This window comes from Spermophilus citellus (genome assembly GCF_964194105.1).
Source record: "Spermophilus citellus genome assembly, chromosome: 17".
NCBI lineage: Eukaryota > Metazoa > Chordata > Mammalia > Rodentia > Sciuridae > Spermophilus > Spermophilus citellus.
In genome coordinates, this window is record NC_138199.1 from 46,221,575 (window position 1) to 46,246,538 (window position 24,964).

Below are 24,964 nucleotides of genomic sequence, written 5' to 3' on the forward strand. Positions count from 1 at the left end.
GTGAGATCCACTATTTCTTTTTAATCCCCTCCCTCCCCCTCTCTCTCTCTTTTCCCTCCTTCCCTCCCTCCCTCCTTCAGCTTCTGCACTTCAAAGAAAATATTTCACACTTGGATTTCTGGCTCTGGCTTATTTCACTTAGCATGATGTTCTCCAGTTCTACGCATTTACCAGTAAATGGCATACTTTTGTTCTTTCCGGTAGAATAAAATTCCATTGTGTATATATCCAACATTTGGACTTTTCTGTTTTAACATTTCAGTGACTGTTAGAAGCTTAGTTTCATTTTATTCTGCTTATAACCTATTTTTTTATTTTAATGAGAGATCCTTCAGGATAAATATACAAGTGAAAGGGGACTTGGAGTTTCCACAAAAATATTGTAGTATGTTAGAAATACTTTGCAGCCAATGACACAAGTGAATTTTTTAATTTTGTATTTTGAGTTAATATTTAATAATATTATATTATATTATATCATATAATAAAACTATTATTAATTTAATTAATAATAGATAAGTATGGGCTTTTTATTTTCTCATTGCAGTTCAAGAAACAATTCATATTAATATTTGCATGATCATGTACTAATTAAAATTATTGCTTTAAACTAAAGAGTTCAGGTCTAATAATGAGTGCCATTGTTTGATGGAGTACTCAAAGTTTCTTTCTTTCTTCAGTAACCTATGCAGAAAAACTATGTCACTCTAAAAGGCAAGACAAGTATATTTTTTGGGATAACCTCCAAAAAGCTAAATATGCTCTGTAGTTAAAAACACCCATTTAAAAACTAAAACACTAAATCCTGATGCAAATCCCCTAGAGAGTAAATTTACTATAATTTTTTTATTTGAGTGTTAAAATAATTAGTTAGAAAATAAAATTCTAAAAACATTACAAAATAAAACAAAAGAAAACCCTGTAGGAACTAATGAGTGAATTCAGGGAAGATGCATGAAATAAAATCAACATACAAACATTAGTTGCCTTTTTTTCATACTAATTACAAACTATTTGGAAATAAAATTGGGAGAATTATCCCATTTACAATAACATCAAAAAGTAAAATACCAAGGAATAAACTTAACTAAAGAGTGAGAGACTTGTATAATGAAAACTCTAAAATAAGGATGAAAGAATTTAAAGACACACACAACTGGAAAGATATCCCATGTTTATGGGTTGGATGTCTTTCATATTGGCAAAAATTTCTATACCACCCAAAGATATCTATAAAGTATATATAATTCCTATGGAACTCCCAGTGGTATTTTCTTTTTGGAAATATAAATAACTAAAAATTCTAAAAATTCATGTGAAGCCACAAAGGACTACAAAGAATAAAAACAATCTTGAGAAAGAAAGGCAAAACTGGATGCTTCATACTTCCTGATTTCAAAACATATTACATAGCTACTTTAATTAAAGCCATATGGTACTGGTACATATATAAGCACAGAGAACAGTGGGATGGGGAACATACATAATCAATAAAAAATCACCCAATCTTCAGCAAAGACTCCTAGCACCATTAGTTGTATACATGTATATTGATGGGTTATGTGTCAGGGACTATGCAAGATTTGGGGGTATGAATAGTAAAACAAGCTGTCATTTTGGCAGATGCCAACTTGGATCTTAGTTTAGGCAGATGCTAAACAAGGATGACTCTACTGTGATTAATGCCACCATAGAGAGATGTGATGATGTTCAAACGGCACATGATGTAGCATTTAGCTGCAGTGGAAATTAGAAAAGCATTCCTATTGTGCTTAAGGTTTTTCAGGTGTTTTGCCATAATAAAGCAGTTTTATATCATCAACATAATGTTCTGATTATTGATGTGGGTAATCTAACATTTTCATATCAAAACCAAGGTTGAGCTTTTGGAGATCCAAATATTAAGTATAGGGTTTTCCTCTGGTTTGTAAGTGACTAGAGATGGTTTTGGGTTATGTGCCTATTTCATTTTGCCATTCTTTGAGGATTAAGCCATTTCAACAACTAGAGGGGTGTAATAAGTGGACTGTCTATGAACTCCAGACCCTACCTGTGTTCCTACTGTGAATGTGAATCATTACTTGTTGTCATCGGATTAGTATGTAGCACCACAAGTAGGATGGTTTATAAACTCCAGATGTATGGAGAGATTGAAAGGGAGATGGTGAAACAGTAAAAAATTAATGAAGCAAATGAACTTGAAGAAACCTAGACAATTGACTGAAAAATTTACAGGCTTTTTTGCAAAGCTGCTAGGAATTATTACTTTCTGACTCTCAGCTTTGAGTTCCTGCTTTCTTAGGGTTTTATTGTACTTTTTGCTAGTGGCATCTGGAAAAGATTTTTGTGACTTATGATGAAGTCCACTTTTTGCTCAATCTGTTGTCTATAAAGAAAACAACTGACTCTAGTAAAGGAATGTAACTTGGATATTAACTAAGATAATTCCATTCTAACATATAAATAAGATAGATCACTGTCTTTGTAAGGAAAAGATTGGGTGGTACTTTTATGTTAGTAAATATGGTTTGGACAAAAGACACAAGTCTTCTAGACGGAGCAGTGAAGAGATTGTATTAAAGATAACAAAAGTTGTTAAACAGTCATCAAATCTGTTACATTATATTTCTAATACAAGTATTAAACCATTAAAGATATTGTTTGCAGCTCAGTTAATGAGGATTACATGCTCTACATTTTAGCCCAATTTAGTTTATATTTTACCTTTTAATCTGTTAGGACTGTTTTGTAAGAACTCTTTATTTATCAAATATGTGATTTTTTTGCTAGATATTGCAAATGTTGGCTTTCCATCTATTATTTGTCAGTTGACTGACTGTGCTTATGGTATCTTTTTCAACAAAGCCTTTTTGTAACCAAATCAATTCCTTCCTTCCTTTCTTCCTCCCCCATTCCTCCCTCCCTCCCTCCCTCCCTCCCTTCCTTCCTTCCTTCCTTCCTTCCTTCTTTATGATCATTTTAAATAGAATTCTTACTGTTCCACAATGACCCATAAACATATTCCTATATTATTTTCTCCTATCAATTGTAGCTAATATTTATTCTATCTGGAATTTATTGTAGTATATGATGTGAAGAAGTAGTCAAATTATAGTTTCTTATGAAAAGAAAGATATGAAATATCTTGTACACAGCTTCCCCAAATGGTAAAGAATTTTATCTGTATTCTTTACAATAGCTGCATGTTGACCTACAATTATCTCAAAACAAAAAGTTTAACTAGAAAAGAAAATCAGCTATCTATAAATTGAGGTACACCTGGGTCTATTTCTGGATTATGTTCTATTCATATTTATTTCTATGCTAGTAAAATGCATTTTCATTTATAGCTGAATATCTGGCTCATATTACCATTGTTTAAAAATATTGTAGTTGTTATTTCATATTTATTCTTTGTATAAACTTTATAATTATTTTATCTGAGTTCCAAAAGTCATTCCCCTGGGAAAATTGTATTGAGGGAAGCTTCCATAGCATACAATTTACCATGTAAAGTGTACAATCCAGTGGTTATTTTTCTCTATTCACTTGTGCCCAATAGTCACTGCTGTTGATTTACAGACATTTTATCATGTTACAAATTCGTTCATAGCATTCAGATGTTGTCCTCACATTACCTTCCTTCATCGCCTCCAACTCTTCCTGCCTCAATACATTTTCTTATTCTAGACATTTCAGGTAAATAGAAACATAGAAAATCTGGTCTTTAGTCACTGGCTTCTTTCATTTAGCATAATGTTTTCAAGGTTCATTCATGTTGCAGCAAGTATTAGTAATTCATTTATTTCTACTGTTGAATAAATTATCACTTTTTTTATCCATCCATCCACTGATATACATTTAGGTTTGTTCACCTTTTGCTTCTGTGTGTTAGGTAGTGTAAATTATCTGTGTATAACTTTTGGCTGAATCCCTGGGAGTGGAATTACTGGATCATATGGTAACTAAGTGTTAATCTTTGGAGAACCACCATATTGCTTTGTGGACAGGCCATACCATTTTACATTCCTATCAACAGTACGTCACGATTTCAGTTCTCATATTCTCATGTAAATTGGTAAATTTCTGCTTTGATTATCATAGATACCTAGTGGATTTGAAATGGCAATTCATTGTAGTTTGTATTAGCATTTCCTTGAAGTCCAATCATGTTGGGTCTCTCTTATGTAGAATAGAATACTTACTGTTTCAATATGATCCATAAACATATTCCTATAGTTGGTTATTGGCTACTGCATATCTTCTTTGGAGAAATATTTATTCATTCACATATTTCCTTCATTTTAACATTTAGTTGTGTTTTATTATTTTATAAGAATTCATCATATACTTCATAAACAAATCCATTAGCAGTTGTATGATTTGCATTCTGTGGTTTGTTATTTTGCTTCCTTGATATTTTGAAGAATAAATTTTTTTATTTGGAAAAATTCAATTTATTTCTTTTGTGTTTTAGAGTTTGTATATCGGGAACATATTAGAAATAATTTCCAAATCCAAATTTATGGTGATTTATGCCTATTTTTATCTAAAAGTTTTGTGTTTTTTTCCCTCCAATCTTTAGGTGTATGGCTCTTCCTCTATTTGTAAGTTGGTATTAATTTCTCTTCAGAGTTTGGTAAAATTTGACAATGAAGCCATCTAGGACCATTCTTTTCTTTCAAGGTAATTTTCTTATTTCTTATTATCATTAATTTAATAACTTTGCTTATCTAGGTCTATTAGAATTTTTGATAAGTCACTTTAAATAGTATGCCCATTTTACCTACAATATTTAATTGCTTGGTATATTGTTTTATAGTATTACCTTACATTCTTTTTACTTCTGTAAGGATGTTAGGTCCCCCACTTTCATTTATAATTTTAGTAATTTGAATCTTCATTTTCTATTCCTTGGTGAATGTACCTAAAGGTTTGTCAATTGTGTTGATCTTTTCAAAGAACTAACGTTTGTTTATTTGCTTTCTCTATTATTTTCTTCACTACACTGCATTTCTTTCAACTGTAATCCTTATCACACGTACCCTCCTACGTTTTGGATTTAATTTGTTGTGTTTGCCAGTGTTTAAAATGCAAGATTGCATTATTGATTGCTACATCAACTTTCTGATTGGCATTTTCTGGTTTTGCCATTTATTCTTTTGTACTCAAATGACCATCGGTTGTCTCTTCTGTATTCTAATAGAAGTTTTCTTCTACTCCCAACCTTGGTGCAGTTGTTGGAAAATATATTTAATTAATCTATAAGATCAGCAACACAAACATTACTATTTTTTAATGCAATTTCCTTTAAATTGTTTAGAAATGTAAAGGGAAAAAATTGTTTTTTTTTTTGTTTTTTTTTTTTGTTTTTTTTTTTTACTTCTACAGTCACATAATAGCCATTCTTGGTGTCCTATTGTATCATTGATAGAATTTAAATTTTTAACTGGTGTTACTTGCTTTTAGCTTATATCACTTTTTTTAGCTTATATCAATTTTTTTTCAGTATTTTTTTCATAAGGCATATCTATGCACCAAAAAAAATTCTCTTACTTTTTTTTAAGTTGGGGAATATTTTTATTTTATCTCTTTTGTATAAAAATAGAAAAATAGTGGTGCTGGATATGCTATTTTTAGTTTACAGATTTTGTTTATTTTTCATGTGGTTTGTGTGTGTGTGTGTGCATGTGTGTGTGTATGTGTGTGTGTGTGTGTGTGTGGTTCTCTTCAACACTTAATGTATTATCCTACTGCTTCTGGACAGCCTTTGTTTCTAATGAGAAGGCAGATGTTCATCTTATTGGAATTCCCTCAAGTGTGATGAGTCATTTTCTGTTTACTATTTTCACAATATTCACTCTCTCTCTCTTTTTTTTTTTTTTTTTTTTTGGCTTTCAGCAATTTTGTTACTGTGATTTATGTGGAATGGATTTCTTTTGATTACCTTACTTGGTTTTAGTAAACCTGTTTCATGTGTACATTAATTCTTTTATAAATCTGGAAAGTTTTCTGACATTAAGGTTTTTCACTTATTTGGGGATTTTCTGGCCCTTATATCCTTGCATATTTTTTTTCTGCTTCCTTTTTCCTCATTATTCCTTCTTGAACCTATGCCCATTGCACATATGTTGGTACTCCAAATGGTGTTCCACATTTTTCTTTTCCCCGTAATTCTGGTCATGTTTCTTCATTATTTTTCTCTGTGCTCTTCAGATTATAAAATCTTTATCCATTTGCCAGCAAGTGTGCCAATTATTTTTTTTGCTAGTTCAATTCTACTGCTGATCTCCCTGATGAAACTTTTACTTCTGCTATTGATTTTTAAGTAGGAGACATTCTCTTACTTTAACTGTGTAATTTTTAATTCTATAATTTCTAAATTTTTACTATGTGATATAATATGATATGATATGAAATGAAATAATATGATGCAATAATAATATATTCTTATGCAAAATATGTCACAGAAACTCTTAATTCCCCTTCCTCAAGCACTTTGGAACTGCTGACCACAAAGAAATTCTCTACCATATCTGACAGCAGATGCAGACACCCGCAGAAGGGGTCCTGCCATATACTTACGAGGAAGAAATGTTGAAGAATCTGAACAAAGCTTGTTGGGGTTCCCCACATAGTTTACTAGCATTAGATCATGTGATTTCTTTTAATCACATTTTGACATGATTGTCCATGCTTCAGACATGCTTATGATAAACATTGGATATAAATAAAGTTGAAGAGTTTCCAGATAGCCAAAAATGTAAAGGTTCCTGAAGGGTCGTGCACCCAGAGAGGGCATGGAAGCGCCTACCCCTAAATACATCTCTTCATATGGATCTTTGTAATGTGAGTTCTGTGAGTCACTAAAGGAAATTAATCAAACCTGAGGATAGGGCTGTGGGATCTCTAATTTATACTGCAATGGTCAAGAAACAGGTAAGACAGCCTTGAGCTTGCATTTGGCTTCTAAAAGGAAGAGGAGTATTTGCGGGCTGAGTGTTTAATCTGTAGGATCTGACACCATTTCCACATCGATAGTATGAGAATTGAATTGAATTAGAGGCCATCTAGCTGGTGTCCACTGCAGAACAGATTTCTTCCTTGGAGTGTAGGTGTCAGAAGCCATGTGTGCTGTGTGTGTACACCAGGAGAAACTGAGTCTGAGCTTTCTCTGTGCACTGTGTTTGATAACTTCAATATCCCTGCCATCCTTACGTCTTGAAGCTTGCTTTCCTCTATTGTATATATCTACAACGGTTGCTTTGAAGCCTTTGTCTTATAATTCCTGGTCCCTCTTTCACACTGTATCACTATCTGTTTTTCTATGGGTAATACTTGTACTGTTTTGTTTTTTTGCATTTCTACTTTTGTTGTTGAAATTTTTGATCATTTTTTATATATAGTAGCAACTCTGGATAATGACTCCTGCATGCTCTGGGGTTTATTAGTCTTATAGTTTTCATTTTCACTTGTTTACCTTGGTGGTTGGACTATTTTAGTGAAATCTATTGTTTCCTCAATGTGCAGTATCTGATGTCACTCCACAGAGCTGCACCTTGAACATGCACATGCCATGGAGGTTGGCAGTGGTTTTAACAGGACTCGGGTTGTCATTTTTATTTTTTTCTGATCTCTTTGTTAAGTCGTGTGCCTTTGCTGGCATCATTGTATGCGGCTTTTGGGCTCCACTAATTGCCTACTGATGGCTCTATTTTTTTGTGATGAAGCACTTGGATATAAATTCGCTCCATGGTCTGATTCAGTTGATCCAGGGCTTATTTTCAGAGGTAGTTTTTTGGGTAAGTCTTTGTTCTTACCTGAATTTGTTTTGGCTTCAGGAGATGTCTTCACAGCTGTCTCTTTTGTTCTTTCTGGTAAACTAGCTGATCTTTGGTTTAACTTTGTTCTTAATTAGTTAGTTACCACCACACTATCCATTATTTTTTTAGAGTACTTCTAGACTTATAATAAGCTAACTCTGTTTCAAATAGTGTTATTTCAAATAATGTCCAAATAATGTTCAAATAATAATGGGGATAGCATCAGATCTCTCTATATATTCATTTTGTATGGCCTCTTCTCATTAAAGCCTCTGAGCCTATGCTCTGGAACTGGGCACAGGGACACTGGCCTGCTTTCCTCAATGACACCTCTCCTTCCTGAGCAGTACACTTGGATGCAGACTGCTTTCTTGGCTTGCTTCTACTAGTACAGAATCAATGCTCCATGGGGGAGCAGAGGTGAGGGAGATTAAGGCCCTAATATTATTGGCCTACCCTTTATGGGGTCAAGTCTGTGCCCCACAAGTAGGGGATGGATGGAAGAAAGGAGCAGTAGTCTCTGGACCACTCTTGGCCAGAAGTTATCCTCTACATCTTCTAGTCCAAGGACAAGTGGTGAGAAATACTGGTGCCTGCCCTTCCAATGAGATACCCTAATTCTTCCATGGGGCTCCTCTTTCTTGGCCAGACCTGCCTAGTTTAGAGCTTCTGTCATCAATATAAATTTGGGAGGAATTAGAAAAATATAAGTATTCAAGTGCCACAGACTCATTTCTTCTTACTAGGATTTAGTAGATTTTCTCAAATACATGTTTCTTCATTTGATATCCTCCTCAGAGCAAAGTCTCCATAAAACTTTATTATTTTTGGTACTGGAGATTGAACTCAGGGGCACTAGACACTGAGCCATATCCCCAGGCCTATTTTTGTATTTTATCTAGAGACAGGATCCCAATGAGTTGCTTAGAACCTCGCTTTTGCTGAGGCTACCTTTGAACTTGAGACCCTCCTGCCTCAGCCCCCTGAGCCACTGGGATTATAGGTGTGCACCATCATACTCAGCTCCATAAATTTACCTTAAGAAGATAACTTTCACCAGTTAGGCTTTTTTTCCTGGGCAGTAGCTTGACAGAACTCCTCATACTGCCATTCTGGAAGTTACCATGTGTTCTTCTGTAGCAGTCACCAATTTATAGAGGTGGTTGTGTATGTTCAGTCTGTATTTTATATTCTATCGTATAGGTGAATATCCATGCATACTTTTTATTTTAAATTTGAGTTATATAGATGAGTATCATTTTTGTAACATAGGGTTCTGGTCTATATTGTGGTTTTTGGTGTTACATATAGATTAAACTAATGTTAATTAATTAATTATAACATAGTTATGTTCTTAGATGATCTTGCCATGATTACACTTTTTTGCGGGAACCACGTCTCATGTCTATCTCTGGGTTTGAAAGCTTATTTTCTAGGTAGGTTTATATTGTTCTCACTCTCACAATCCCCAAACTCCCCTGCTACAATATTTTCAATATTTCTGTTCTGGCTGTGAGTCCCATCTTTATTACTAGTTTTCCATAGAAAAGTCTGCATTCAACAGCAAGCAACAGAAATCCATTTTATGACAGCATACATGAATAGGAGTCTATTTTCCTCATATAATAAGCAACTGTGTCACCTCTGTTGCACTGGTATAGATGCTCTCTAAAATAATCTCAGCCCGTGGTTTGTTCTATGGTTTTTCTTATCCCTCAGTTTGCAACTCTTATATTTTAAAGATGGTTGTTTCATTTCCATGCCTTGCATCTTCCTTCCAATCAAGGACAAGGAAGAAAGGACTAAAGATCAAAGGGAGATGAGACTGTCCCTTGAATGGCTTTTTTTTTTTTTTCAGGAATCTCAGTTAACCACTTCTGCTCATATCCCAGTGACTTGAAGTGGGTAACTTGGCCATCCTTTATTGCTACTGGGTCTGGAAGGTAAGTACTTGGAGCTGGGGGCGGCAAAGGCCACCTGATGACAGATGGGGATTTCTCTTTCTTTTGAGAGCTCTTTTTTGTCTTCTTCTTTATAAAAAATGAACTTTGCTAAGATTATCATTTCTATTCGTAGTGAGAGGCTGAAAGTAGAAGAGTAGGATTTATGCAATCCAATCCTGTGGCTGTGATCAATATGGATTTATTTTAGGTACATCATTCTGCTGAGGCTGAGATAAATGCCAATTACTTGAATTGTCTAACTTTCTTTTGAGCCCTTAGAATATTAAAGTTGGAAGCAATGTCAAATATCAATTAATTTGACTTTTTTTGTATAGCTTCACAAGCACAGGATATTAGCATTTAAGTGGCTTTCCTAAAATTACAGCTGAGATTAAAAGCAGTTTTTTTGGGTCTCTATCTAGCGCTTGGTCTCCTATAGTTTTAATTTCTCCTTTCATAACATTCCAATCGTACCACAAAGCTGCTTGAGCATAAAACTGTAACTTAAACAGTTAGACCACTCCTTACTGATTATCCTCATTCAACACCTAACAAAATCTTTACCTTAATGGTGCTCAATTCATTCTGTTGAACAATTTTTAAAAGCTCAAAAAGTCCCCAGTCCCCTGCTGAATGTGAAAAATCACCACATAGACACTTATCCCCTGAAAACAGTTTTGAACTTTCAGGATGAAACGCAACAAATAGAATTCAATGATTGTATTATCCAATTTGAAAATATTCATTTCATTTATCTCAAATATAATCAAACTACCAATAGATTTTTATGCCAATGTGCCTATGGGAGAAAAGAAACAAGAAATGCAAAGATGATTAAACATTTTTTTTCTCCATAAAGTGCAGTTGCAACAATTTCCCAACTAAAATTTAAGAAGCAATTCCTACTGGAAAGCTAAGAAACAAACAAAAAACAAATAACAATATATAGTCTCAGTAAACAGTTCAGAGGCTTCCTAAGAGCAATTTCTTTCACACTTGGGATATGTACTGTGTGTAAACAACTTATTTTCCATGAGGAATAACAAGTAATACTAAATTGGCATTAAGCTATTATAAAATCTAATTAAAACTATTTTCAGTTATTATAGAGGTAATTTTTATGGATTCAAATGGAAATGAGAAACATTGCTATATAATCCTTTATGGCAGAGGGTCAACACGGGCTTGTATTCCTTTCTTAGAAGGCGATAGGACAAGTGTCACTCTAGGTGGATTAAAGTAAGATAATTATAAACTCTTTGATTTATCTGAAAAATAAATATTCATTATTTTTTACTAAGTCTATATGTGGAAAATAGCTTCCAGCCAATTGCTTTGAAGTTGAAAAATACTATCATTTAAAAATTTAAATCCATTCATATTTCTATTTAATTCTGTCAGAGAATATAATTAAATATCCTCTTCCTTCCTTCAATTTATGAAGCTGGAAAAAAATGTTAATAATATACTGCAGATGTCAGACATCTGGACTGAAATTACTCTGGTGTTGTAGGATAATGCTCGCAGGTATTGAATATTTACCTAAAAGCCATTCCTGGTTTTGTTCTTTAGGTAAGGAAAAAAATATTTGCATAGAAATGATAATTATTGAAGATAAGCTCTTTGAATAATGACATTCCCCTTCTCACCACATTGGCAATAAAGGCAAAGTGCCTTTCCATCCTTTCATAGCTGAGATCCGGCCTCTGCTTAACTTGTTTTTTCCAGTGCTCATCTGTCTCTCCCCATTGAGGTTCCAGCTTCCATGATATGCTTTTTATTACTTAAACGCGTCCTTAGAATCTTTGTACTCTCTGGAAGTCTTTCCCCATTGTTAACTTCACAACCCTGAAAATGTGGCCCAAATGTCACCATCACTGAGATACTTTTCTTTCACACAATCAAAAATAGACACCCAGGAAACTTTCTTCATATAATCCTTAACCCTCGGGATATTTTTTTTTATGATTACTTATTTGATTATTAAATTTATTTCCAATCTCTGTACTGTTGATTTCCCAACTATAATTCAAGCTTCTCGAGAATGGGGGCTTATTATCTCATTCTTAATAGACCTCAGAAATGTGTATTGGACCTGTACATCAATAATACTTGACAGAAGAAAGTTCACTGAAGAATTTCAGCAGAAAATCTCAGGTTATCAGCCACAAACACTGTCCCTGTAAGAGCCCTGAGAGGCTGCAACAAGCCTGAAAGTCAAGGATCCTACTGAACACCACACACCCAAAACAGCAGGAAAAAACCCAAGTATCTGGTCTTACAGATGTTCTCTTTACTGTTCACTCCCCTAACACTGTTGGTATTGTTGGTACTATTGAATTTCTACCCTACAGAAATAACATACCTAGTCACATTGAATTAAAAAATAGACAAATATATAGAAATTTATTGAACTAATTATTTGATTTTGATAATTTTATGGTGAGGAAGAAATATGAAATAAAAATTAATACAGGAGAAAGATGAGTATTTGGCATGGTGGTTGGACTGAATATGAAGAGATTATAATTAAGTCCATGAAATATGATAACTATAGTGGAAGAATTGAAGGAACTAGGGTGTTTGATATTCATTTGAATGGCAACATAAAATAAGCAAAAGGAATTAAATGTATAAAGGAAGAAAATGTGACCACTTGTCTTCTCCCCTCTGCTTGTACTACAGTGCTTCTTAATATCATTGTGAGGCTATGCAGTGTAGCCTGGATGATTTGTAAATAGGGGTGGGGATGCTGTAGGAAAAATTTCCCCAGGTTTATTTTAATAACCTCTTAGTTTATCCTCCAAAATGAATGTATGCAATATTAAATGTTGAATGTGTTTTCTTTTAAGCAAACGAAGAAATATGTTATGAATTGGATTTACATTTATCAGTAAAAATAAAAATATTCTATATGTTAATGTTATTTGATAACCAAGGAGGGTAAAATTGTAAATATTTAAATGATAAGTTATTCTGAAGACATATGTTGAATATTCCTGATTTTAAAACAGAATTTTTAATCTCAATGTTTAAAAACTTTATACACAATTTTTAATTTACTATCATTTACCAGTGCCCTTCTATAAAGAAGGTCAGCTTCATAAAATGTATATCTGTAATTATAATGAAGAATAACTAAAGATGTCCAATATGCCAATCATGGAAAACTGCACAATTTTTTTAATCCTTAATTATTTTCATTGCCTTTGTAGAATGCAGATTGTAGTTTTCCTTCGAAGGATAGACATAGTAATTATCTTTTATGTGAATACACAAAGATATTCAGAGATCTTGTGATTTCCTCATAGATCTTATGAAAATCCACATAACAAAAGGCTTTCTTGGGCTGGGGATGTGGCTCAAGCGGTAGCGTGCTCACCTGGCATGCGTGCGGCCTGGGTTCGATCCTCAGCACCACATACAGACAAAGATGTTGTGTCCGCCAAATACTAAAAAGTAAATATTAAAATTCTCTCTCTCTCTCTCATTCTCTCTCACTCTTTCTTTAAAAAAAGGCTTTCTTTTGAGCATCAAAAGTTTGCTGCTTGTGAGTTTTTATATGGTTGCTGTTTTATGGTATATGTATGGTTAGTTTTACAGACCAGGAAAAACATGTAATACAAAAATTTCTTCAAAGAGAAGGAATAGGAACCATTCACATCCTTAGGGAACTCATGATTAAAATAACCCAATTATCACAGTATTTTTTTCTTTTTTCCACCTATCATCTTGCTAGAGAGGGGCAGAGGAGGGTGTGTGTGTGAGAGAGAGAGAGAGAGAGAGAGAGAGAGAGAGAGAGAGAGAGAGCGAGCGCACAAGGGGATAGATGGAAGGAAAAAAGGAAGGGATATTAGATATCATTGTTACATACAAAAAGTCTGTTGCAAAAGTTAAATTGCTTAAAATACAACAGTTCATTTGCTTTTGAACCTGCCATGTGGCTAAGACTCAGTGGAAACATCTAAGTTCCACAGAGTGGGCCTCAATTCATGCTCAACAAATTAAATGTGGTGTTGATTGGACAGATCTGACTCTGGTAGGGATATCTGAGGCAGCTATATATTTGCTATCCGCTTCCCTCGGGGTGTCGGGAATCTTTTGACCTTTCCCTTTGCACACAGGATCAAACTATTAATGTCTCCACTCTAAGCTTTCATTCCAGCCTAGTAGTTGCACAATTTTACTGGATGGATCTGTTTTCAGGAGAGCAAAAGTGGAAGCAATGGGACCTCATAAGCATATTTTCCCTTCTCATAGCTTCAAGTACATCCCAAGGCTAGCTTGGGTTAAATAGACTCTATTTTTGATAGGAAAAATAATATGTATGTTTAGGCATGGAAGGAACCATTAGGGCCTTTCTTTGTAGTACATCTACTATAGAAATAAAGGAGAAAAAGAACAAAGAGAAAAAGAGAACAAATAAAGAAAATAGTTTAATGTTATCTGGGTTAATATCCCCTCCATCCCTTAAGCTGTTCAGTTGGGAGTTGAACTACTTACTCCTGCTTCTCTATCTTTCTTTTCTTATCAAGTCCCAACTCCACCTAACTCTGTTCAAATGTGTCCTCCCCTGAGTTCTCTATCTCCAAGTGTGGGCTGCCATCATCTTTCTTCTGGATTACTGAACTGTTCCCTCTCCACTATATCCTTCATATGATTACACAGTCATCTTTTTAAAACATAAACCTCACATTACTTTCCTTCCTTTAAGGCCTTGAATAGCTCCATATTGCATAAACAATGGAATCTAATTTTTTATCATTTTATATAAGGCACTGTCTAATCGGTCTCTTGGTTGCTATCACTCTTTGGGTTCTATCTATTTCCTTACAAATATGCAACTTACACTCTTATCATACTGACTTCTTCAGAGTTTCCCAAATGCATCATCGTCATTTTTTATCTGCCTATTTTTACACATGTTCCTCTCTCTAGAAAGCCATTCCCCTTCACTTATTTGAAAATGCCTCCCTCTATAAGCCTCAGCTCAGAGATTTCCCATTCTCTAGAGTTCTCTCTGACATATCCATGCAGAGTTAATAAGCACTGGGTCTGAATTATTTTGGGGCAAAATAAATCTGGCATTGCCCTATTGATTTCCATAGAGTTGGTCTCAATTCTTGCTCAACAATTAAATGTGAATGAGGAAATATAATACCATATACCATGAATGACGATGCATAACATTACTTCTAGTAAGAATAAAACCCAACCTGCAAAGGAAGTTATGCTCTGGGTCTAGTTTGATCTGTAAATAAAATGTGCAAAAACCTTGTTTATGGAGCCTGTCTTATTTTCAGTTAGGGCTTTAATGAATGAATGAATTATTTATTTATTTTACTGGGTATTTAACCTAGGGGCACTTAACCACTGAGCCACATCCCCAGCCTTTTTATTTTTTATTTTGTGACAGGGTCTCACTAAATGTGCTGAGGCTGGCCTTGAATTTGTGATCCTACTACCTCAGCCTCCAGAGTCTTGGGATTATAGGTGTGAGCCACTGTAGGTCACTAATTAGGCCTTTTATGATAAAGGTCACAAAACAGTACTGTATGTAAATGACTTCATCATTCACTGAAAATCTCCTGGAGGTAACAAAGGAAGAGAGCAGCTATGATGTTCAATGCAAAAGCTAATAACAAGCTGAGCATGCAGTGTTTAGTGGTGGTTTTGATTCCCACCACCACAATTTGCAAAACATATTATACCTATAAGGTGTTATTGAAACTAAAGATGGGATTCTTATTGCAATGCAATATCCATTCCAAACACCTGCATTTAAATGGTGATTATGGCTGGGCACTGTGATGCATGCCTCTAATCCCAGCAGCTAGGGATGCTGAGGCAGGAGAATCTCAAATTCAAAGCCAAACACAGCAAAAGAAAGGTGCTAAGCAACTCAGTGAGACCCTGTCTCTAATAAAATACAAAATCGGGCTGAGGATGTGGCTCAGTGGTTGAGTGCCCCTGAGTTCAATCCCCAGTTACCCCCCGCCCCGCCAAAAGATGACTATGTTGATGAAGTAACAATGAACAGTAGATTGTAAAATGTATTTAATAAAGACAATAAATTTTACCTCAAAAGACCTAAACCTCAGAAAATCTTGAAATACTAGGGATGAAAATTGTTATGGAAATTTACAAAGAAGTTTGAACTACCAAACAATATGTTGGCATAAAGGAGTGGAATCTAGTCTTTTTTGGTAGTTATGGCAACTTTATAGCTAATGTAAGATAAACTTTTAATATTGCCTGGGTTTAGGCATGTTTTGAATGTGAAAAATATATGGTCTCTGCAGGTCCTGAAAATGCAAATGTTATGCTGTAACACATTCAAAGTAAGCATTCCGTGATGGTCCAGTTTCTGCTTCATAGTATACAATTAAAGGAAGAAATTGGGGTTGTGAGATAGGCAGTGAAGTGTATTTCTTCAGTGACCAGTGTTGCTGGAACTATGCTTGGCATTTCTGCAGATGCCATTTTTAACTTGCAATCACTCCATAAAATTGTTAATACTACCTCCAGTTTACAGATAAGGAAATAGAGGCCAAGCCATGTTAAAAATGAAAGTCCTAGAGAAAGATCATATATTTTAGTAAGATGAAGATAGGGATAAGAATTAAAGTCATTTGTTAGAGATATTTTTAGTGGGGTCTTGCCATCTAAGATTTACATTTGCCACTGCAGCTTCTGCAAAGTAATAACTTAGAATTTGAAGGTCAGAAGGTGAAACATGGACAGTTTCTTGATAATCATGTGAAGAAAATATCCCAAGAAGACAGTAATCAATTATTAAGACAGAATATTTTTCACAAATTGGTACCAGAAACCTTAAGGGACAAATTATTATTCTTGTCTCATGGATGAATAAACCAAGATCTAGAGATTTAAGTTTTGAGTCACTCTGGGTAGGCAAAGCCAACTAAAGCTATTCCCTCATTTAAACTAGTTTCTTTCCCTCTGCTTTGTATCATCTTCCTTTGAGAATCAAGGTTGGCATAGGAACCACTATCTGAGGGTGAAGGGTGAGATAATGCCATGAAACACAACCCTGAATTGACCACAGGACTCATGTTCCCTTATCTAAACCTGAATGGCAAGCCCAGTCTCAATGAGGAGGAGAGCTGAACCCTGCTCCCCAACATTGAGGACAGAAGTGGAAATGAATGCTGAGTACTATAGTCTCCACTAAACCCCTGTCTAACCTTACATTAAGCCATTGAGCTGGATTTAAACTAAGGCACTTTAATTCCAGAACCAATATTTTTCTTTTCTATTGCAATAATTGATAGACTGAAAAGGCAACCTCTAGAATGGAGGAAAATATTTGCAAACCATGTACCTGATAAAGAGTTAATATCCAGAATATGTAAAAAACCCCATAGGAAAACAACTTGATTTAAAAGTAAATGGGTAAAGGGCCTTGTGTTACAGATTTCTGTTGTTATGACTAGAACACCTGACCAGGACAACTTGAAGAAGGAAATATTTATTTGGGTTCATGGTTTCAGATTACTCAATCCATAGTCTGCTGGCTCCAAGACAGAAACATCATTGAAGAAGGACATGGCAGAGGAAAAGTGCCCAGCTCATGGTAGTGGGGAGAAAAATAAAGATAAGAAGTGGTCAGGGACAAACACAGTCTCAAAGGACATACACTCAGTGACGTACTTTTTCCAGCCCTGTCCCACATGCTATTAATACCACCTAGTAATCTATTCAAATTATTAATGTGGAAAATGGATTAATCCACTTCTGAGGTCACAAGTTTTATGATCCAGTCATTTATTAACGACTCTCTGAACAATGCTACATTGCCTAATACAAGAGCTTCTGGGTGAAAATCCAGACCCAAATCATAATAAACCAGAATATACTTTCTCAAAAGAAGACATATAAATGGTGACTAGGTAAGTAAAAAGGTACCCAACACTCCTAGTGCAAATTTGCCAAATGCAAATGAAAACCAGAAGACGATATCACTTCATACCTGTGTGATAGCCTCACAATCATCAAAAGGGAGGACGGCAATTGTTGGTTGAACATTTCATGAAGATGTTCAGAAAAGGGAACACGTGTTGAAAAAGGAAGAGTGTTGGCATGAGTTTAAATTTGTGCCGTCGTTAAGAAAAAAAAAAGTAAACATTTCTCCAAACACTAAAAACAGAACTATTTAATGACCCATAAATCTCATTTCTGGGTATATATTCAAAGGAAAAATGGGGTCAGAATGTTAAAGATATATCTGTTCTCTTGTGATCATTGCAGAAACTCTCAAAATGTCCTTTGGTGGAAGAATGGATGAAGATGCTACTCAAACAAACACCCACAGACACTAGTATGCTATTTAGCATTTAAAAAGAAGGAAATATCTACATTTGGGACAACAGGGATGAATCTGGAGGATGTGAAATATGCATGATCCAAATTGACAAATTCTATAAGATTCATCTACATGTGTAATCTAAAATGGTTAAACTACTTGAAGCAGAGATTAAAATTCTGGCTGCCAGGAACTAGGAGGAGGGGAAAATGAAGATATTGGTCAAGTAATAGGAAGTTTCAGCTATGCAAGATGAAAAGTTCTGGGGATCTAATATGGCTATACTTACTAATGTTATATTGTGTGCTAGAAATTTGTTCAAATATTAAGTATTCTTATGACCAAAAATATAATAAAAGGAAAGAAAATGGTAACTGCATGAAGTGGTAAAAACATTAATTTATGACAGTGACTTCACAAAGCATACCTATATGAAACTTCAGGTTGTACACCTTAATATACAAATTTTGCTTGTCACTTAGACCTCAATGAAGATGAGAGGAAGATGGAGGCTGTGCTTTTTAACATCTCCATTACATTTTATCTCACACAATAATAGCTGGCATTCTATTACTCAAGCACTTTGCTACACAATTTGCTTGATTTTCTCACTGAACGTCATATCAATCCAATAACAATAACACTTAGAGTATTGCAATTTTTCAAATGAAAATTTTGTTTTGAATGCTCGAAGGGATGCATTATCTTACCCAAGTCGCATTGCTAATGCATGATATCTGCCAACCGAGCCAAGTTCTTAATGAACAGCAAAGTTAAATGCAATAGAGTATTAAAAATACATCAGATATAGATTAATTTCTAGATCTTGCAGTCAAATTGGAGCATTTGTTTTGAAAAACAATGTGGTATAATCATATTCCAATGGATACATGTGGCTACACACTCGGAACATTTTTTTCTTTTTTATTAGCACACTGAAGTTACACATAATATTGAGATTCATTTTGACTTAATTATACAAGCATGGTATATAATTGGTTCCAATTCAGTTCCAAATACTCTTCCCCGTTTCCTTCCCATTCTTCCTCCCCCATTCCCAATCCTTTATTCTACAGGTCTTTCATTCATGTGTGAATTATAACACACAGACACACACACACACACACACACACACACACACACACACAGGATAGTTTAGTTTGGTCAATTTCATTTCACCATTCCTTCCTTGTCTCATTCCTTCTCTCTCCACCTGAATTTCCTTCCTCTATTCCACTGATCTTTAATTTATTTTCATGGGATCCCGCTTTTTGTATTTCTTATTTTTGTCTAGCTTTTATATATGAGAGAAAACTTTCAACCCTTGATTTTTCTGAGTCTGGCTTATTTCACTTAGCATGGTGTTTTCCAGTTCCATCCATTTACCAGCAAATGCCATAATTTCAGTCTTCCTTATAGCTAAGTAAAATCCCATTGTATATATTTGCCACATTTTCTTTATTCATTTATCTGTTGACAGGCATCTAGGTTGGTTGCATATCTTAGTTACTGTAAACTGTGCTGCTTATAAACACTGATGTGACTGTGTCCCTATAAAATGCTGATTTTAGGTCGTTTGGATATATACCACGGAGTGATGATAGCTGGGTCATATGGTGGTTCTCTTCCTAGTTTTCTGAGGTCTCTCCTACTGCTTTGCAGAGTGGTTGTACTAATTTGCAGTCCCACCAACAATGTATCAGTGTACCATTTTTTCCTCATCCCCACTAGCATTTATTATTATTTGTATTCTTGATAGTTGGCATTCTGACTGATATAAGAACAATCTTAGTGTAGTTTTAATTTTCATTTCCCTAATTGCTAGAGATGTGGAATAATTTTTCATATATTTTTTGACCATTCACATTTCTTCTTTTGAGAAGTATCATTTTAATTCTTCAATCCATTTATTGGGTTATATGGTTTTTGTACTTTTTATGTTAAGTTTTTAAGTTCTTTATATATTCTGGATTCCGGATATTAATTCCTATTGGAGTAGCAGGTGACAAATAATTTCCCCCATTTAGTAAGTTCTCTCTTCATGCCCTTAATTGTTCTCTTTGCTGTGAAGAAGCTTTTTAATTTGATGCTGTTACTTATTGATTCTTGGTTTTATTTCTTGTGCTTTAGGAGTCTTGTTAAGGAAGTTGGTGGTTGTGCCAACTTGTGGGAGTGCTGAGCCTACATTTTCTTTTAGTGGTTACAGAGTATCCGGTTTAAATCCTTAGATTTTTGAGACACTCTGAGTTGACTTTTGTGCAGGGTGAGAGACAGGGATAAATTTTATTCTTCTACTAATATATTCAATGAAATATTTCATGTAGAAGAAATGAAAAAAACAGCTTAGGGATGAATAACATTAGAAGATTAGTTAATTAAAGAGAATTAAGTCCAAATCAAGCATTAGAAATAAATCAAAATGGCAGGGCTTTAAAACCAATTTGTATAATAACATTGAATGGTCTAAAATCCAATCAAAAGACATGGATTGGCAGATTGGATTTTAAAAAGACACAATCATATGTTGTTTGCAAGTGACTCACCTTACAGGCAAAATCATCTACAGACTAAGGTTGAAAGGATGAGAAAAGACACACCATGTTAAAGGAAACTGGTGAAGCAGGGATAGCTACTCTCAGACAAAGTAGACTTCAAGCAAAAATTAGTTAAAAGAGACAAAGAGGGTCACATCACACTGGTTAAGGAAATCACCAGACAAGATATGATTGTAAATATTTATATCCAAATAATGGTGCATCTACATATGTAAACAAACCCTTCTCAATATAAAGACTCAAGTAGACCACAGTGCAATAGTACTGTTAGCTCAGAAGAAATTTTAAAAGAAATTATACTACAGATCTATAGTAACAAAAATGGCAAGGTATGGGCACAAAAAAAAAGACATGCAGATCAATAGTACAGAATAGAAGACATAGAGACAAACCCACATAAATACAGTTATCTCATACCAGACAAAGATGCCAAAAACATACATTGGAGAAAAGATAGCCTCTTCAACAAATAGTGCTGGGGAAACTGGCATTCCATATGTAGTAAAATGAAATTAAACCCCTGTCTCTCACCCTTACAAAACTCGACTAAAAGGAGATCAAAGTCTTATGCACTAGAACAGAGACCCTGAGCCATCTAGAAGGAAAATAGGCCCAACTTTCCATCAGGTCAGTTTAGGAACTGACTTCATTAACAAGATTTCTAAGGCACAAGATGAAGTAAAATCAAGAATCAATAAAGGTGATGGAATCAAACTAAAGTGCTTCTTCACAGCAAAGGAAACAACAATGTGAAGACAGAGCCTACAGAATGGGAGAAAATCTTTACCACCTGTACCTCAGATACAGCATTGATCTCCAGGATGTACAAAGAACTCAAAGAACACCAAAAAATAATCCAATCAAGAAATGGGCTAAGGAACTGGACAGGCATTTCACAGAAAAAGAAATACAATTGATCAACAAATATATGGAAAAATGTTCAACATCTCTAGGAATTAGAGAAATGCAAATCAAACCTATACTGAGATTTCATTTCAATCCAGTCAGAATGGCAACTGGAAAAAATATAAGAAACAATAATTATTGGTGAAAATATGGATAAAAGGTACACTCATATATTGCTGGTAGGTCTGCAAATTATTGCAACTATGATACAAGGCAGTATAGAGATTCATCAGAAAACTTGGAATGAACCACCATTTGACCCAGTTATCCCACTCCTCAGTTTATACCCCAAAGGACTTAAAACCAGCATACTATAGTAACATAGCCATATCAGTGTTTATAACAGCTCAATTCACAATGTCTAAACTATGGAACCAAACTAGATGTCTTTCAACAGATGAATGGATAAAGTAAATGTGATATACATACACAAGGAAATATTACTCAGCCAAAAAGAGGAATGGAATTATGGCATTTGCTGGCAAATGAATTGAGCTGGAGAACATTATGCTAATTGAAATAAACCAATTCCAAATAACTGAACCAAAGAATGAATATTCTCTCTGATATGAAGGTACTAATCCACAATAAGGTGGTGCTAGGGAAGAATAGAGGTACTTTGGATTAGACAGAGGGGAGTGAAGGGAGAGGTGTGTATGGAGGTAGAAGGATAGTAGAATGCATTAGACACTATTACCCTATGTGCATATATGATTATACCACTGGTGCAATTCTACATCATTTACAAACAGAAGAATGAGAATTTATATTTTATAGTGTATGCTGTATCAAAATGCATTCTAATGTCATGTATAACTAATTAGAACAATTTTTAAAAAAGAAATAAATATGCAAACTTAATTTTTTCCTTAGGTTGCATTTAATACTATGTTATTGCTATATCTCAGGGTCAAGTTATTGCTATATCCCAGTGTAATTGTGTAACATTCATTCATTCCATGCCTCTAACTCATCACTCCTTAATTTGACCATTATGACATGGCATTCATTAGTTTCACTGGCCTTTCATTTTGGGTTCTTGCTGTTTTTGAGCTTGTTAATTTTAGTGCATATTGACAAATTATTTTTACCATATTCTCAGCCCTAGGCTTCTTATAGTTTCATCTCTTCCTTTGGGTCCCTAGTGCTTTCTAGGAATAATAAGTTTGTTTTTAAAATGATGTATATAATGAAAGTAATCACAACAACATCAAAAGGAACATATATATTCCTTACCTCACACCATGAACACAAAAATTGACTAAATTATTTAATTCTTCCAATGATCTTCTGTGCATCATTAATGACTCCATTACATTGATGACAAACAGAGGCACGGTGTTATATTGCTGTTAAGTAACACAGCCTCGAATTCACAGTAATCTGTCTTTGAGTTCTGCAAGCTCCACTTTTATGCTAATTGTCTGAAAATTTGGCAATCTCCATTGTATCGATTTTCTCACATTGGCAAGAACATTCAGAAGTAAATCAGAAAAAAATTCCTAAATGCTACACTGTTTATTAATATATTAATTATTTGATATTTGAAACCACTGTCAAATAAATAAAATATAATTACTGTTATATACAGTTTTTATAATATCAGCCTATCAGCAAATATGTCAAATATCAGAATTGTGTACACTGAAAATATTTATACCTCCTATGCAGTGTATATTTTATTTACATGTTAATAAAAATGTAAGTTTAACATTTTGCCAAAATCTTGCTAATATACAGAAAGATACAAAAGTACCATCTATTCTTTTTTTATTAACTATTGATGGACATTTATTTATTTGTTTATTTATATGTGGTGCTGAGAATTGGACCCAGTGCCCCACACATGCTAGGCAAGTGCTTCACCATTGAGCCATGACCCCAGCCCTGCCATCTATTCTTATATTTATATTCCAGTTAGAAAATGGAAAATAGAGACAACAGAGAAGAAAATAAATTAAATAATTATAGGTTATTATTATTACTATTATTACTATTAAAGATATTCAACAGGGCCTGAAATTATATCACCACATTATATAGATACTTATAAAAGACACATATATGCATTGAACTGAAAGCAATTCACAATAAAGAACTTATTTTGGTTGTGACATTACACTGAATTTATTTTGCCTTTAAATTTTCTATAATGTATTTAATTAGAAAAAGATAAACACTCCATTGAAAAGTAGGCAAAGGAAATGAAAAGCTAGTTCACAAAAGAATAAATTTAAATAACCAATTAACAAGAATAAATAATACCTCAGGGAAAATTGCATTCATTCCTGAGGGTTAGGTCACTATCCTATACACTTTGCTAATACTGCACAGCATTTATTATTATGTGTAATTATAAAGTCATTTGGAGCCATTTTATTTTTAATTTTGTTGTTATACTAGATTACAAATTTCTAGAGAACAGTAACTGTGTCCACTTTTGTTCCCTTGTGCATTGAATCTTGCCTGCAGAAATATAGTAGTCAATTTATAAACATTGTTGAATAAATTAATAAAAACATAGCATTTAAATTAAATAAATTCAAATTAGCATAATATACTACTTTATCTCATAAATTACTCAATAGAAGTTAAAATTATAATAATCAATGTTATTATAATAATGCGTGTTTCTAAATGCTTCTATGGAAATAAACTGATAAAAGTATTTTCTGAATGTCAACTTGCAAAAAGTATATATGGGTCATCAAACAATTCACTTTCAAACAAACAAAAATGAAAAAACAACAGGAGACTTAGCTTACCTGATACTCCTGCCTGTTCTGATTCTCCTCAATAAAACTGTAGCAGAAGTCTTAAGGAAATCCAGGAAAGTCAACTTTAAAAAGTTATTGCTCTACAATCTCTTCCACAGGAGAGAACCCAAAGAAAACAATAAAATTTGTGCATAAAATTCATATCTAAGACTGTTTATTGCAGAATACTTAGAATGAATAGAATAATCTCTTTCTGATGGGATTGTATATGACATGATTTTTCTTTATGACTTTTTGAATATCTCATAATTACTAATGTTCTTTTTGATTGTGAAACATTTGAAGTCAGATTTATTGATGTTTTATGATATTGCTATTTTTAACATTTAAAATATGTTTAAGGTCTGCCATGGAAAAAAAATTGAGAATTAACACCTGGTTAACAGTACAAATCCGGTCAGAGAAGTATGGGATTGTTGTAATGGTAATTTAAAAGTGTAATAGCTCAGAGGAGGTAAGCCAGGGAGACTAGGAAGATAAGTTAGAGTTGATACAGTGACAGATTACAAAGTACTGGAAGTAATCTTCCAAGTAGCAGGAACAAGGAGTGTATATTCTATGGCAGGAAAGCATTGGAAAAAGAGTGAAAATACTGAAATTTAAAACAAACTAAAGTAGAGGATGAAGCGTGAAA